Source organism: Cibotium barometz, chromosome 17 (assembly GCF_041138505.1).
Source record: "Cibotium barometz isolate CiBa-2024 chromosome 17, ASM4113850v1, whole genome shotgun sequence".
NCBI lineage: Eukaryota > Viridiplantae > Streptophyta > Polypodiopsida > Cyatheales > Cibotiaceae > Cibotium > Cibotium barometz.
Genome location: NC_141062.1, coordinates 1,176,100 through 1,194,465, shown reverse-complemented (window position 1 = coordinate 1,194,465; position 18,366 = coordinate 1,176,100). Strand labels below are relative to the sequence as shown.

At 41.2% G+C, this 18,366-nt stretch overlaps 2 non-coding genes across 2 annotated transcripts; both read right to left on the bottom strand.

The window, feature by feature from the left end:
* Positions 1-1,473: 1,473 nt before the first annotated feature.
* Positions 1,474-1,546, bottom strand: TRNAK-UUU (transfer RNA lysine (anticodon UUU)). The gene has a single exon. It is a non-coding gene; the product is annotated as a tRNA-Lys (tRNA).
* An 804-nt stretch (positions 1,547-2,350) lies between these two features.
* On the bottom strand, positions 2,351-2,424 carry TRNAG-GCC (transfer RNA glycine (anticodon GCC)). The gene has a single exon. It is a non-coding gene; the product is annotated as a tRNA-Gly (tRNA).
* Positions 2,425-18,366: the final 15,942 nt, after the last annotated feature.

Here is an 18,366-nt window from a genome sequence, read left to right as displayed (position 1 = left end):
TGGATAAGGGGGACAAGAAAAGCTTGTTCACTCACCGGCCCTTTCCTTGTGGCCCGGATAGATCCCACCGCTGCTGCTAACCGTAGCTGCTACCTTAGCGGATCATGTACGCTCCTACCTTAGCGACGAGTACCTTAGCGGATCATCTAGGCTGTTATTTCAACTACATGAACTATGTAGTGGTTATCATTGGTACACATTTGTTAGACGGAACAGAACAACTATATCATTGGTTATCATTGGTAGAGACTTGTTGGCAGGAAACTACACGAACTATTCCCTTAACAACTAACTACACCATATAACGGACTATTCCCTTAACGACTAACTACACCATATAATGGACTACGGAGTTGATATAGGTTTTTTAATGGTAGAGATAGGCGGGTGGCCCTATATTATTATAGACTAATTTTATGTGCCTACGTGCCTTGAGGGTGGGCAGTTCATGTAGGTGCACCAAGATTCTTTACCTCGTAGCGGATTTACGCTTTCATGGGTTTTCCACTATGTTGCCGTACAGACCACGGAGGTTTTCATCTAGCACTTCTTGCAGTGGTAGTAGGTGACTCAAGATTTTTCTTGCTTTCACGAAGCATTTTCTCTTTTATCTTGCCTTTTCGACGGGGTGTAAGCGCTATGTTCTCCTCCCCAAGGCCAAGGCAGCTTCAGCGCTTCCCGCCCCCTTCGGTCTATCTAATTTGTACCGGAAGGAAAGCTTTCGTGAGGGATCGAACTCTTCCATCGACAAAGGATTGGCTCTGGCGGCTCACGAGACGAATGCAAGCTGGAAAGCACAGAACTCGATGCTTGGTTAGTGAAGCCAACCATGAAAAATTGTAAGTTACCTACTATTAGATTCGAACCAATGACTTTCGCTGTATGAAAGCGATACTCTAACCCCTGAGTTAAGTAGGTTGGGCTTCTAGTCTCATAGCAGCCCATTCCATCGAGCCTCGAAAGTCAAGGCTATTCTATCTATAAGATTTTCTGTCAATTCTTGCCTGTTCAAGGAAATTGTCCCGTGGGTTCCTGCTTTCCCTCAAATGCCCTATGAGCTGCTCTTTACGGCCCTTTCTTCATTTCTTCATTAAAGTCCCTGCATGCGTGCCAAAGACTCCTCTGCCCCGTTTCTTTTGATTGGAAAGGCTTGAAAACTGCTTTTTTTGTTCCGCCTTTCATTTTCGAACAAAAAGGCAACCCCAATCTGCTGCTCTATAGGAGGGTACTTTGAGGGAGGGGGCGAAAAAGCAAGCAAGCCAGCTTTCCCCCTCGGTCTGTCCTTGGGTGGTTTGGCGAGCGCGCTTTCGACTGGATGATGTCGAGGCGTAAGGTGGGTGCAAGGGGCAACTTAACTGTACAGCAACCTAGCCACTATAGGTGGCCCCTTCAACACAACCGGTGGGCCGAAGCGGAGTGATCTTTGAAGTACACTTTCTTTTGTAATCATGTAATTACTATAAGTCTCAAGTCTGGGTGTAGCAGGACTTGAACCTGCGACCATTAGATTAAAAGCCCAATGCTCTACCAACTGAGCTATACACCCAAATGTTATTGTATTACTATTACTACTAATTATGAGATAGATTTCTATGTGGTAATTGAACGAAAAAAAAGAACAACTCTGACCGGGGATGGTTCGTCGGGCATATCGCGATGGCATTATAGTAGTATACATGAATGAATGTTATCTAGGTAACTATCCTTTGATTCAGATGCCTCATTCACTTCATGTCAACCATCAATACCCCTCTCCGCTTTTCCATGTGCTATTTCCAAAATATCCCTCTGTCTTAGGCATGCTACACAATGATTCACATTCCATTTGAGTTCTGATAATTGAAAGATTGCATTCTCAAGTTGGAAGGGAAGGTTTTCTGGATTCAAGCGATTGCCCGACTTGGTACATCACACTCTCCCATGGAGGCTGCCCGCCGGTACTGCAAAGCCTTGCCCTTTCGTGGCCGAAAACCCCATGATTTCCATGCCGAGCCCGCTTGGATAAGAGTACGTGGCCCGCACCTTTTGAATCGAATTGAATTGAAGGGTGGCCCAAGTCTTGGGTAAAGTGGCACAAATCGATTAAAGCAAAGAGGGAGGCATAAAGGCTTTAAGCACAGACTTTAATCGGGCGAAGAATGAGCCAACCACGGGGCCATTCCGTGGGCTCTGAGTGATCTAGACTAATTCTTGAACACTACGCTAAACGATGAAAGGCATAGCGAAGTAAAAAGGGTAGAGACTGACAAGGTTTTTTTGCTACATGCTCTACTCGGAGGGCAGGGGTGGTCGGGCTTCTTTTCCATCAATATCATCAACTCTGACTTGGGAAAACTTGGCATGATGCTAACAGGGAAAACGGGGTTCGAACCCGTGACTTCTGGCGTGGCAGACCAGCACTCTAACCAACTGAGCTATTTTCCCCGAAGATGGGGGATTCATTAAGCCCCCCCATCCCGTAGGTATAACCTATTCGTTCTTTGCTAACTTTGTTTCCTCGAGATACGAATGATATTAAAAAGGCCATCCTCGAAGCAGACAGGGCAATAGCTTATGTTAAGGCAAGGCCTGGAGTAACATAACCGAATAATTGTTTGGCTAATGAGAAATTTCACGCCACAAAGGTTGTCGAAGGACTAGATACGTTTCCAGTACCTGCTACTGCTCCCGCTGAGGCCATGGTAGCTACTCCTGCTCCAATTAATTTCGCACCTTCTAGCGTAACTAACTATTGGGTGTCTGTGTTAGGGTCACGAGAGGGGCTATAATGCGCCGGCTGCTTGACTTGACTGGAGAGTCGAGTGTATTTTGCCTTTTTTATTTTCTTCTTATTCAGTAAAAAAGGTTTCATGTTCTATTTCACTCCCCAATGGGGGTTCTTTTCACCTTTCCCTCATGGTACTGCTTCACTATCGGTCACTCAGGAATATTTAGCCTTGCAAGGTGGTCCTTGCTGATTCACACAAGATTTAGCATGCCCCATGCTACTCAGGTTGGAGCATAAGCCAGCCGTACTTCCAGCTACTGGACTCTCACCATCTGGGGTGCAATACTCAACTGCTTCGCCTAGCAAAACAAAGCCTTCATCGCTCTCCCACAACCCCGTTTTCACGGTTTAGGCTATTCCCATTTCACTCGCCCCGTGGGGGGGAATCGCTTTTGCTTTTTCTTTCTTTGGCTACTAAGATGTTTCAGTTCGCCAGGTTGTCTCTTGTCTGCCCATGAATTCAGCAGGTAGTTCAGAAGGTTAACCTATTCGGGCGGATCTATGCCTATTTTCAGCTCCCCGAAGCATTTTCAGAAGGTTAACCTATTCAGGCGGATCTATGCCTATTTTCAGCTCCCCGAAGCATTTTGTCGTTTACCATGCCCGGTAGAAGCCCGCGAATGTGGGTCGGCAAGCTCTTCCAACTTTCTTTGGACTCCCTCTAATAGCCTTTCGCTACGCTCGTCGGTCCCTGCAAATGACCCGCTCTTAGGCGATTCGAAGAGCAAACTTGGAGGTGAAAGGTGATCGGATAATTGAAAGGTGATCGCATTAAAAAAAAGTAATTTATTTATTTATTATTCAGAAGTCCATGGCGGAAAACTCGATTGCGGATTTAAAGAGATGAAAGAACGGTGAAAGCGGTTGACCACCATTAAGCAAGAGCGAGAGATTGACAATCTTGAAAGCGGTTGACCTTTCCTTTTTTCTTACTTTTTTCCCTGGTCCGGTTTCTCTTACAAAACTGTGCCTGGTAATAGCATGGATTATTATACGATAATCTTCATTTGCTTTTTTACTGCTGACAGCATGTAGTGCGGGGGTAGGGTTCGAACCCGCAGTCTTCAGGTCATGAGCCTCACGAGTTGGCCAAAAGAAAAGGTCTATACCTCTTGCTCCAAGGCTCGTACTTGTTCCAAGGCCAAACAGGATTTATCACGCTCTTGCTCCAGGTCCAAACAGGATTTATCACGCTCTTGCTCTAGGGCCTATGTCACAAGCTCCGGTAGCATAGTGTTGACCAGTTCTTGAACAGATGACCTAATCTTGCGATCCATCTGACCTTGGGTACTTGCACTGAGCATCAAAGGCGGCCTGAGATAGGTGGTTTAAGATGGGTTTGCTTCTCATAGACCTTCAAGGGTGCGGTATCGACCCATCTATTATTTTCATTGACCCGGTTTCTTTTAGTCGAACTTCTGGGTCAACACCCAGATTCAACATGATCTGTTTACAGCAAACAAAGAGTTTTGGCCAATTGACCCGGTCTTTCATCTCTTTAAATCCTTAGTGTTCAATTTGACTCTTCCCCTTTCCCTTCCTTTGGCCGGCACCTTAAGCAAAAAAGAGGAGTGTGTTCTAAGCTAACATTCTTATTTCAAAGACAGTCTACAATTCCATTTTGGGTTATTCGTACGTATTTTTTCATTAAAACAAATGATTACAGCCAAAAAACTCGAATATGATTATCCTGCCTATCGGTTTCTGTCTCTAACGGAGGAAAAGAGAGATATTGTCAGTAATACCCATCCAACCCGACGTAAAAAGGATAAAGTTCTCAAGGATCTTTTGGATAAATATGTTAGATTGTTTGATTTAATTCTTAAGTGTCCTAATGATTATCGCTTATATCTTTATTTTTGCGAAGCTAGGTTAAAGCTGGATAGTTTCATCGTTTCACAAATGGGTCTTAATTACGTCTATAGACTGCTTCATTGTGAAAAGGTCTTTCAGAGATTCAATAGGGATCTTTTTTGTTTAGATAGTTTCAACATAGAGAAGTTCGATCTGGAGTTAGAGAAATTTCATTCCTTTTGTAAGGATTACAGTGCTTTTGAGAATAGAAAAATTGATGTAGTACGTTGCATTTATTTAGATGTACAGAAATAGAGTTCCGTAATCGGTGAGATATTGAAGGAGTTAACCACTTTGGTTTTTAAGTTACATAGAACAAACTACAGCTTGAAAGTGCAGACATCAAAGCAGGTTTTGTCGAGAAAATCTTAATTAGATTTTCCAAGGAACGTGCCAAGCGCCAATCTATTGAGGACCAGACGGACGACCCTTTGTTTTTACGTGATACCGATACCACCCTATTACGTGATAAACCCTTAAATAACACCCCTAAATCTATTTTCTTAGACCCTGGCTTACCGGACTCCATCCTTCCTGTTTCTATTTCATCTTCGCCTTTGGAAAATGTGTCTTTGCCTGCTGAGGGTCAATCAAAAAAGAAACCCTCAGCCCCCCTTAAAGCTAATGGAGAGATCATTCGTAAAGCCGAGGACTTAGCTCGTAAAGAATCAGTTTCCACCGCTGTTCTACCTCCTCCGCCAAGTATGCACCAGCATCAAACACTGTCTTGAATTTCTTCAAATCCCTGGAGTTTCCTACTATCCCAGTCGGTTTGTGAGGTTTACTTCCCTTACCTGTTATCCTATCTTTGGGAGTGGGAACAATCGGTGGTTTGTCTTCTAACGTATTTGTTAAAGAAGTAGTGAGATTAGGTGATAAGCCGATGATCATCCTTCTTACCCTAGTAAACCCTAAACATCCCAACGATTCCTATCCCTATCCTTCTTACCGTTATTCCGTTCGCTTGGTTTCATACCTTTGTCTCAGGGTCGAAGGCCGAAGGAAGAATTCCGTTTCTTGCACTCGATGAAGAAAGAGGGTTAGAAGAATCTTCTTCCTTCGGGGCCTGGGGGTTGTCTTGTGGTGAGCTAGCCAATCCATTCTTTCTCCTATGAACGATTGAAATGTCATGTAAAGCTGCTTTCAAGTTGTTAGCTATTACTTCAAGAGTAACCAACGGCTCCCGAAAGATTCATTCGGCTTCTTCTTCTTTGGCAGCCTCGGCTGCTTCTTTAGCAGCCTTGATGGACAGCTCATTAGAATCTATAATACGTTTTTTGTGCTCTGCGCTTAAAGCCCCTTTCTGATCATCAGAGATCAGGTTATCTTCCTTATCAATTAAGGAAGCCTTGCGTTCTAAAGCGTGAAGTCTTTCTTCAAGAGCTTCACGTGCTAACCGTTCAGCTCGTAGCTCTTCTTCGAGATGTTTATGTGCTGAACGTTCAATTCGTAACTCTTGTTTAAGCTTCTTAACAGGGCCACTCGCTTATAGCTACATCTGGTCGGTTGGACTCTACATGGTCGGAGTCAACCGTCGGCATAGCAGGTGGCTTTGTCCTATTTGTGATTTCGGTATCTCGGATCTTAGATCTTCTTTAGATATTTTCTTAGGTATAGTATCTATCCATAGACCGTTTTCGTCAATCACAAGAAGGTATCTTTTGGTGCATGGGTCAATTTTTTCCGACTTAACATCATTTTGGTACGATAAACATTGAGTTTTGGCCAATTAATTCTGAAAGAAGACTCAACAGTGCATTTGATAATTCGACCAAGATTCTTGTATTGTTCCATGAACCATGAGAGGTCAACTTTATCTTTAGCTAATCCTTTGTTACGGATCACGTGGGTAGAACCATCTAAAACCAAGACGTAGCATTTAGGGGCTAAGAAGTAACCTTCTAGAACCTCGTATTCTAGTTTGAGTTTCCCTAATTCAGTGGAAGATACTTCTGAGTCTGGAAGTGGTTTGTCCAACACCACTGAATCAGTATCGGTGTAGTGGCATCCTGGTAAAGAGATATATGGGTGCATGTGTATGTGCGGGCATATGCGGTAATTGCACTGCTGATGAACTACTACCGTTCCTTAAATCCATCCACTGTCTTAAATTCGATACTTTTACTGAATCTTTGTTCTGATCATTCATTTTTTGCAATTCACCCGTATAACTTATTACGTAGCGGGTACTATTCACCGGTTCCACCATACCGAATTGATAGATCGACATTAGATCCTCGAGTCTATCCTTATCACAAATTTCCGTTATGTTACTCTCGAGTTTTATGCCGAAGCTGAAAGGCAAAAAGCATTGGAGGAAATGGCCCAATTTGAAATCCTGGATGTCAATGGACCTTGGGAGGAATCAGACGACAAAATGATTTTTGGATCCCAACCACAGGCATCGAAAGAGCAAGCTCCCTAGTTTCCATCCACAAGCGAGCGTGTAGACGCTAAAGATAGCGAACAATTTATTGAAACCAAGAATCAGGGGCAGCAGCCCGAAAAAGGAGAGGACCTAGGACATCCAATAGCTCATGATCTGCCAGAATTTGATTAACAGCTACGTCGGGCTACTGTTTTGTTAGCATTGTATGTCCTTCATGTGCTTTGTGCAGGTACGTTAAATGCACACTTCCTGCCGAAACTTTTGACGTTTTGCAGGTTGTTTGGACAATGTATCGTGAAACCGTTGGATTGTCAAGACAAAAATAGAGCATTGTCCGCATAGAGCCTTGGAGAAGGTCCAGTTCAAGTCGGTGAAGACGCGGCCCCTTTTCCTTGCATTCCACCTACGGTCCAGGTCTGCAGCTCTTCACGGTTCTTTTCGAAAGCATAGGATACAGGAACCTTTGATAGCCCAAGCTATACAGTAGGTTGAGCTCTCTTTCTGTAATGGGAATAGCGGGCTGTCTTCATCTTCTTTTTCTAATTTGAACCTCTCCATCAAATGATAGCCTAAGCGCTATCGCACAGATAGTTAAAAGGCCAGTCGTATTGTCTGGCGGGACTCCAATCCGAATAGCTAGCAGAGCTCTAATCCTAATGAATAGGTAGCTTAAAGGTTTAATATTACTCAAAAGGTTCATGACTACCCATCGGATTCACGGTTAGCAATACTCGTCACACAGACCAAGTTAATTTAGGTAATTCAGGTGTTTCACACCCTGTAGACAGTGTTTTATCCCTCGTAGACTCAGAGTCTTCGCTGGAGGATATCTCCAAAATCTCCTCCGGGATGGGGGTGTCTAAAAAAACAGCTCGGAGCATTTCCAAGACGTAGCTAATTCCATGTCTGCTAATCGAATACGTCATTATGTACGTAATTTCATGACACTGAATATCATTGTATGAATCAACCTCAGCAGACTCATTTTGGCTCCCCCTTGGTAATAAAGAAGAGGAACTGATGTGAGACGCCATCTCGTTGACAACTTCTTGGGGTACGGCATAGTCTGGGACCTCTACTCCTCGTAAGCGATTGAATACCTGGCAAGCACTTACACGAGTTGGAGTACACCCCGTAACAAAGTGTCAGCCCGATTGTCAATCATATCTACCCTTTCCATCAGTTGGGACAACTCCTAGCTTGTAACACTTGTCCGAGACAATAAGTCTCAAACTGTGTTGCCTACGCTCGTAACATCAGCGAGCAACTGCTAATTATTATCACTAAAAGCATTCACGTTTTCCATTACAGTACCCATCAAAACCGATACAAATTGATGTAGAGCATCCTGTTTGCTTGAAAGATTATTTAGTCCTTCATTGGTGCCTGCAATAAACAAATTCAAATCCTCCGACGATGCGGGATCAAAACCACGCCCTTTGTAATAAATCAATAACGCTATTCCAACCAATGATAAGCCTACCCAAATAGCTTTCCCGGAATACCACGAGTCCGATTTCGGCATGGGGTTTGCTTTCATCGTATCCTACAAACTTGCACCTCCATCAGATCCCTTAGTCCCCCGAACTCGTAGCTTGGATTCCGAGATTCACCGCTTGGATCAGCAATATCATTGACTACTAAGGCATCGTGCAAATGCTACGACAAATAATGAAATACGTGAAATATTAGGATGGCAAACAGCACGAACTTACCGAACCTTTAAAACCCTGGATTTGCGAAATCCACTGTAGCAGCGATACCATCCAAAAGCAACGTACTAATTAAGCTCAATATGAGCTGTCTGTGCTCGAGGAAAAATAAGGAATATTTATCTATTGCAGCATGACTAACCGATTCGCTTGAAAGAAACGGTGTGTTAATGAATTTCAAAATAATACCAATTGGAGATATCCCCATGATTGGGTAGTGCAGTTTGGGGAGGGTGGAAGCCTGAATGACCGATTTGGCTTTGGCAGAGCCTACTTTTATAAGCGTTGCAACTCCATGAGAGTATGTAGATAAATTCCTAGATCTACATTAGGAAAAAAGGGAGCTCATTTTGGGTCCTTTTACGGTTTGGAAAAATAAGCTCTCAACCAATGAACAGAGGGCCAACGTAACGTTGGAAATTCACAAAAATAAGAGAAAATAGATAAAAGAAATAATATTTTATGTAGGTACAAGCGTGCTACATTTATGTGGAGATTGGTTTTTTATTCTCACAAGATCTTTGGGCATGAAGATAGAATCTAGTCTGACATTTTCTCTGACAAGGGCCTTCCTGCTTCCACCCTCCTTTGAACTTTGAAATGTTGTGCTGCCTTTCCTTTGAAAGGTCTACCATTCTACACCACTGCCTCATTGTGCAGCAACCTCTTCTTTCCCAAAACTGCTCCCTTGATCCTGTTTGGCTTAGAGTAAGATGTTTCTTGTCAACTGTCTGTCTGCCCACTTTCTCTTTCTTGAAACTTCACATTGTTATCTTGTTTACATTACTTTGCTACTGTGGGTGGTTACAGATTCACAAGGTCTCCATGGTGAATAAAAACTATGGCCGTTCTTGTGGAAGACGCTCTGTGGATGATAATGCTATGAAGGCAGAATTATACCACACATCCTTAACCCGTCGACCTGCTTCTTCTATTTCTTCGATAGAGAATTCAGGTACAGTCAAAACGGAAGGAACTTGGAAAAGGTTTAGTGTTTCGAAAGGAGCATGGGTGCTCATGCAACCTAGCAAAAGAAAGAGACCCCAGACAAAAAACATTTTCTTGGCATCATGGAAGGGAAGAGTATGAGATTTTAAAATCACCAGAGGGAAGATATCATTAGGACCTCAATGGAAGGCTTCTTGGGCCCTTTTATTTGGCAGTTTAAGGAGTCAAATCTTTTCTCTTAAGAAGAAACGTTTTCTAATTAGAAGCTTCAAAACGGCTACTTTATTCGAATTTGAATTTTGGAGGAAAAATGGAATTTAAAATCTAGCGGACAAAACCATATCATGTAACATATCTATGGAAATCTCTTGGTGCGTAGATCACGGATCTATAATCTCCGCTCAAATCGGAGCTTGTATGTAGAAGTTATGGAGGTCCGAAAATTGTAAAATTGCCTCCCCCCCTTTTTGGGGGAAAAAGTGTACCCTTTGACCACTCTTACACCTCTCTTACAAACCCAACATTTCAGTCCACATGGCAACACCCCATTTGGCTATTCCTTAATCACCTTGATTAGGCTTGGGCAAATTAAAGGGCCCAAGAAGACCCCATTCACTTCCTAATGCAGTGAAAGAAGTTTTGATTCAACGTGTACATGCATAAAGAACTTGTCTTGCGAGACTATCCAAATGATCTTCCGCAACACGGCCTAATTGTATATTTTTCTATTGTGGTTTTGTTCTTTATGAGGTGTATGGATTTTTAAGATAAAGCTTTCTTTCTTTGCTTATTGACATTCTTGTGTTATTTTATTTCAGATTTATACCCTTCATCGTATGAGACATGGCAAACCATCGATTGTATTCTGGGATTTATAGATGTTTTGCATGGATCGATAGGAGAACAACAATACCAAGGTCGATGTGTAACAGAGCTAGCTCAATCCGGTATATTTTTTACTGATCATTTTTATCAGTTGCTGGACAATGCAAACACACATGGTGTGTTAAGAAAACAAGACCTTCCGGCATGGAATTCAGTGGATTGGCCTCTCCCACATTTTAGTGTTACAGAGGCATATAGGGCCAAGCTTTTCAAAGAAGTACAGAAAGCTTTGAGGCCCAATATTGCCACAAGGATAATAAAAATTTCTTTATACATGCCTCTGATAGTTTTTGTAGACTTGTTTAATACCTTTCCAGTGAAGGTTTCAAAAATAATGTTCACAGTTAAAGCAACAAGTCTGGCATGCATGCCACAATTTTTGGATAAAGGTTGGGATAAGAAGACATGTAGTTCAGTGTTTTGTGAGGTTGTCCAACCTTCTATGCAACTGAAGTACATGGTTGCATCACAAAATTTTATTTTTTCTTTTTATTATAAGCGCAGTCGAATGCTAGGTACAAAACTAGTCCCAATGGATCAAGATGAAGATTCTTTTGGTGCAAAAAATAAACTTCTTGATATTGATGTTGTTGAGAATGGTGATGTGCTAGTCAATATCTCATTAAGACAATGTTGCTCCCTATCTCAATTACGCAATGACATTCTATTTGAGACAGAAGGTTCTATTCCAAAGGACTTTTTATGTATCTACAACAATAAGAAGGTATACCATCTGACTTATCCTAGTCTCATTAAGCACTGCTATTAGTTTACTTTACCCTATTGTTTCATATTGCTTTTTTGCAGGTTCTCAAAAGAAGAGAGAGTTCAATAAAATGCAAAGACATTGAAAATTTAAAAATTGAGATAACACAGACTCCATAAACAAAGGTATTATATTCAATAAAGTAAAATTCTGTGCAGAAGTGTTTAATTATATATGTAGAACATATTCTTGACAACAATTTTCTATTTATCTACAGGTTGATCTAGAGGCTCCTCTACATGGTCCAAGCTCACCGTATCATCTTTATTTGGAGAATCTATTTTCTGCTGCTCCATCCTGTCGTGTACAGTCTCTTGGTGCTGCTCCATTGTCTCCTCTACTGCCCCTGGAGCATCTGTTTGCTGCTGCTCCATCATCTCCTCAATAACATCAACAGAGCAGGTCCTTGTTCTTGTGGCTTCTCCTCATCAGCACTAGGTCCTTGTTCCTGTGGCACCACATCCGCATCATCTGTGTCATCAAGGTGTATGACACCTTCTCGGACTTTAGAGCTCTCACCCAACTCGACAGTAGCTTGTACAATAGGTTTGGGGGAGGCATACTTCAAAAACTTCTAAATTATATCAGCTCTCTGAAACTATATACATAGTTCGAGCTGAAGCTATCTTCTCTCATCTGAGATATGATGATTTAGAACACTTTACCAATATCAAATTTTTTGAAGCTAAATGAAAATTATTTTTTCTTACAAGCTCTGGCTGTCCTATCTCAAAATAGCTTGAAAGTATATATTTGGCACTAATCAGCACTCTCCAGCCGCCGCAGCTACTTGAATCATCTTGTTGTGGTTTCTGGATAGTTGGAAAGATATGTTAGAAACTGTTAATATCTGAACAAAATAAAATTATACAATAAGTTCAAAGGCATAGCATGAAATAGACATCAGTAGAGGGAACGACTTTCTACCTCTAAATCTATTGGCTCTATTGAATCCAAAAGATTGACATTAGGAGGATAGTGATCCAATGCATCTAGAAGCCTTCTAATACAACTGCAATACATATAATTCAGTTAGTGTGCATTAAATCAAAATAATGAAGTTTAAAGTTAAAAACAGCACACAAACCACTTACAATTTCACCTCTCTGTGTGTGTTTCTAAGAGAGTTGAATAAAAAGCATTGCTTCTGCTGGATGTCAATAGAAGCAAAGCTCCAGTGGTCACTGCATAAGGAAAAAAGCATTAAGAAATCAAAGGCTACAAGAGTTCTCAATCTTGAAGAAAAATCCCAAAAGAAGTAGTCACCCACATTCTTGTTATGGTATGGAAGTAGCAAAATATCGACATGATCAAAATCACAGTGTCTGTACCAATTGGAAATATCCATGGGAGTTTCCTTTGGATCTCTTAACTTGAAGGAAATGGCAGGATCAATAATATGAACTATATGCTATACAGCATGGTTCAGCCAGCTTCTCATCATGCTACATTGGATAAAACAATAATTAGGGTAGGGTGTAAAGGAGGAGGTACAATAAGGATTGTTTTGCAAACAAATGTAAAATAAAAGACACTTACTAGAGCATTGCAAGAATGATAGTATCCGAGCAATACTCATTCTTATGAGCCAATGCTACCAAGCATGGTTTTGTCAAGTCAAAATTATTCTCGGAAGTTTCATCTTCAATATGGACAACTATGTTAGGGCCCACAACTCCTGCAACCTTCTCTGTATCTGCAGCTCCATCTGTACAGTCTCCACATCTATAGCAGATTTGGATTCTTCTATTTGCTGCTTCAGTGACTCCTCATAAGCAGCTTTCCCTCTGGTGACTTCAACAACCTTCACCTTATCTACCTTCAATTTTCTTGTAGGTGGAATTAATAATATGTCTCTCATTTTTATGTCCTGCCATTCCACAGGATGGACCAGCTTGTCATACCTCCATCTCACTCTGGACAAAGTGTTGAAGTCTTTGGCCATCAGAGTTACCCTGTGAGCATGGGCTGCTCTACAAGCATTGCATCTTCAAAGTATTTCTCCAAGTAATCCTCTTCCATTTCCTGTAAGGAAAAAATGGCAGTCCTGTTTCACTTGAAACCAAGGTGCCAACTATCACATATTTCTCTCACTAGTCTCTGAAAAGGTGCCTTGGGGATTGCAAAGCCTATAGCTTTTTGTTGCTTCCTGATCTCCTTTAGCACACCTGCTCTACTACAGAATGTTTCAATCTCTTGGACTTTTACTGGAGCAGGTTCATTGGCTTCCCCTTCCTGCCATGTGCAACTCTTCCCTTTGGGGAGGCACACTAGATTCCTTGATATCTGCCCCACAGCTGCTGCTACTGCAAGCCCTGGCCCCTTGCCAGCCCTCCTTGCAGTTGCCTTGGTTCTTGCCATCACTCTGAAAAGCTGCATACAAAGCAATGGAAAAAGATTACAGCCATGGAGAACATGGTATGATACAAGAAGGCAATGACAAGGTGGATAAAGCAACATTTAAAAATTTGTAACAAAATGCGATTTTGATAATTTGAAATTCCTAACAGCTCACCATCGCGTTTTCCTGTAGATACTTGAAATAACATGCTATTACATTCCTACAGTGAATTCTCTGTCTTTACAACTACAAACAATATGGATTGAGTTTATGCAAGGAGTATATAGCCTTGAATAGCCTAGAAAGACACAAAATCACAATGATAGGGGTGGATGAAGTAGCAGTTTTAAATTTGCAACAAAATGCGATTTGGGCTATTTGAGATTCCTCTCCTCGCGTTTTACTGCAAATTCTTGAGGCAGCATACTGGAGCATGCCTTCAGTCATTTCAGTGTGTTTCCAACTTGGTGCAAGATGGATTGAGTCTATAGAAGGTAAGAAGTGATCAAGCTCTCACTCAACAAGCCCAATTCAAAAGTCTTCCTGCTTCTCTTTGCAGTGGAAAAAGCTAAGGAATGCATATAATATTTATCATAATATCTAAGATACATCACATCACTCAGTACCTTACCCTAATATACTATTAAACAAGAAGAAAAGGATATAGAGTGTCTTACTGACCTGGAAGCTATCTGTAGGTGTGCTGTGCTAGTGATGAGTACCCTCTTGTGCTGGGGATGAACCTGTGCTGCTGGTCAGGATGCTGATGGTGTAGAGTAGGGAGGTAGAGAGGCAAGAGAGCTGAGTTAGGAGAGATTAAACAACAGGAGTGAATAGATTATAAATAAATACCACGTGTAGAATGTAGTCATTTTTTCACACGTGTGGGTCCCACCCAGATCTTTTGGAATTTGAAATTTGACACGTGTGAAAGTCACTTTTTGCCTTAAAAATTGTGCCAATCATGATTTCATAATCAGATCCATTAACACTCTTCCCTCCCCGTCTTCCATCCCTGCCAACACCCTTCCATCATCCTTTTCCTTTCCCCTCTGATCACTTCCTACCCAACACACTCCATCCACTCTGTAACTTGCCTGAAGACTACTACCACTGCCAGATCTCCAGGTTACCTAGGCTGCAGCTCAAGTTTGGAAGAGAGCAGGAGAATCACCAGGGCAACTCCAACAGTATGGAAGAGGAAAAGAAAGGTCAGAGATCTATATTCTTTTCAATGTTTTTTGATATATATTTCTTCCATCTATAGAATTCTTGAATCTTACTGCCTAGGAATCTGGTACATCACCCTAGGATTTGATTAGAGATGGATATGAATAGAACTTAGAAGTTTGCAACAAAATGCGAGGAGAGTGCTTTACATTTTTCAAATAGCCTAAATCACGTTTTCCTACAAATTCTTATATTAGTTTTAGTTTTCATTTCTTCCTCTTTGTTTTGCTCTCTTTTGCCCTAGGGAATTCCTCCTAGTATCATTTACTATCCAAAACACTGTAAGATGTACCTAGCATTTGATTGGAGATGGATGTCAATAGAAATGGAGAATTTGCAACAAAATACGAGGAGAGTACTTGACATTTTCCAAATGGCCCTGCATCACATTTTCTTGCAAATTCTTGTCCCTTTTGGTTTTCACTTCTTCCTCATTGTTTTGCTTTCTATGTCCCTGGGGATTTCTTTCTTGATGATGAGAAAAGTTTTTGCTTTGGAGGAACAGTTGATTCTCAGGCCCCTCCTTTCAAGAGGAAGCTGGACTTTTTTGCTGCTATACTCAGACCACAGCAATCACCAGGTGATTCATGTGTGCTCATGAAGAGAGTTGTTTGGTGATATCCTATACATTCCCTGATTGCATATGTCAGCATATAGAATTCATGATATATAAATTTTTGTTCAGGCAAAAGCAAGAGACTGGAGCAGAAAGGTGAGTCTTCCCTTTCAAAACAAAGGGAACCAGAAGAGGACAAATCTCCAAATTTGCTCCTTTTTGACTTTCTTCACAAGTGCAAGGCTCAGAGGAACTTCCACATATACCACAGTATTTTCAACAGGGAGTTCACTATCCCAGGAAGCTATGAATCTCTCAGCACTTCACAAGGGAAAGCTTAAAGAAGAGGCTGGACTGGTGGAGGGGAGAGGAATAAATCTTTGGAAAGATGAACTTCTTGTTGTTGCTAATGAAAATGAGAAGGTATGATCTTATTACTTCAAATCAAATACTTTATCTTGTGTTTAAATGTTTTGTAGTTGTGTATTATTGTCTCACTCCAATCTTTTGATACGTGGCAGCTACAAATTGAGGATGACACATTCCTCCAGAGAACAAGTGGAAGCAGGCCGGCTGGGTTTGGCAAAATGTCAAGCCTAGCTCATTATATTCATGATCTAGGCAGTGCTAAGATCTTGATTTACCATAGGCAGTTGAGCAACAATGGAGAAGCCATTGTTTACTTCTTTAAATGTTTGTCTAGGGTTTTAGGTGGACATGATCTTCCATGGCAAAAGGAAAAGATCATTTTAATAGAGAGGTTGTCCGCCATAGATATATTTGGGGATTATGTGAATAAGCAGGCCTCTAGGGCCTCTTAATTTTTGTCTTACACTTCTTATGCATTAGCATATGGTGTTAAGGAGCCCAAATATCTGGAGGACTATGGAAAACACAAGCTCATAAGGTTTCGAGAGCCACCCATGATTGCATCAGGCCACACAATCCAAGAAGAAGAACACGTGGAGATAGCTGAAGACAAGGATACCCCTCTCAAACAAGCAACAGAGGCAAGCATTGATAAACAGACAGTCGACATCAAGCCAACAAGGAAGAAAAAGAGTCCAATCAAGTTCAAAAAGAGAGTTCCGACTAGCAGGCCCTGGGAGAGTAATAGGATTTAGTCATCAAATATAGCACAAACATTATGTTGAAGTTGAACTGATTTGTATAAAGTCTTTGATCCTCATCAGTTCCTTGTCCGTACGGATGATCAGTACCCTTTTGCATTTGTCCCATCACCGTACGACACTTCAGTACTCTTCCCACATTCAGTAGCTTCTAAAAGCATTTGACACTCAATACCTTATTGGTAAGGATCAATAGTGTGTCTAGCATAATTAAGTAGTATTGATTGAATTTTTTGTGTGTAGCTCATGGATGTATTGATGCTTGTTAATATAGATCACATGTTTCACAAAAGAAATACTTTTGATGGAGTCTCAAAACATATAGGCGTAACACCAAGAGTCACTTGTTCCACAGAATAAAAATCTATTGATTGAGTTTGAAAACATGTGGATATAACACCAATAAGTTACAAACTGCTATTCACGTTTACTTGTCCATTTATGGTTTCTAAATATCTTCAAATCCTTCCATTGTCTATGTCTCTCTGCTGCCATTGAATTGTCCAAAGTTTGTCTTCGTCTTTGCTTTTGGGCTAGAATAAAAGCAAGCTTGACTTTGGAACTAGCAACTTTTCTTTTAGCATGCAGCCTCTGTAGAATGCCTCGGTAAAACCATTGGAAGACTTCCTTCAGACTATTTGCCTTTTGACTCCCTCCATAGTGTTGTGTGTGTCTGAAAAATGCATTACGTGCCATGTAGTGAGACTTCTCCATGCCTTGGGTAGACCAAATTGCTGGGCATCCATACTTTTTGACAAAATAGGAAAGGTGGTTGTAGATGATATGGTGTTTTCACAGAGACATAAGAATGCATAGTAAGTTATAAAAGAAAAGAGGATCACACTTAAGTAAAAGAAGAAGACATCACTTTACCATGTAGTGAGTTATATTGCAGGCTGTCCACGCGTCTTTCATTGACTTCCCAAAATGTTTAATTGCCTCTTCAAAGTTCTTATAATCACTCTTTGTCCATGTTACATTGTCACACAACATGAAGAGTTGATCAAGAGACCTCCACACCTCTGCCTTCACATTTCGTGCTTCCCCATCTGCCTCATGATCTTTCACGGCATTATGGACTTGCTTCCGCAATCCATAATTAATCCTTGAAACTGTTCTACCTTGCCTTACTTGCTTACTACTGTGTTTGGGTCGAGACAAGAATCTTCTTGCCTTAACACCACCAATAGAGGGCTTGATTGGTACCTCCTTGCCATTGGTAGACTTTTTAAAATCCTTTGTGATATGAACATCACCTCCATGCAAACCTATATCGGATAACACTTTTTCCAATGCATGAAGAGCATCCTTTCTATTTCTTTCGGGACGGAGTTTCCAAGCAAATCCAATATACAAAAATACCAATTTCTCAATAATTCGACATAGAGCATGCAATGTGCATATGTGAACATTACATAGTGGAATGTCAAGAATGGCCTTGAAGTCAGGGTCAACTTTATCTCTATTAGGTGCTCTCTTCCACCATTTGGAATCCATTACTTGAGCTGATTCTTTGCAGTAAAGACAAGGAGACTTTGAGTTACCTCCTTTACTAACGTTATACATGCACTTAAGTATTTTAAGATCCCCCGCCATGTGCCACTCTACTTGAAAATCACCTTTTTCTGCAACATGGAGATTCTCTCCTTGCACTTGTCTTTTAATTATTCTTGGTATTTCCGTGTGGTGAAACACCCAATCTAGTGTTTCATGGTCTTCTGTCTTCACCTGTGATTATAGAAAACAAAAGTCTTACTATAAAAGATTTGAAAACATTGACTAAAATCA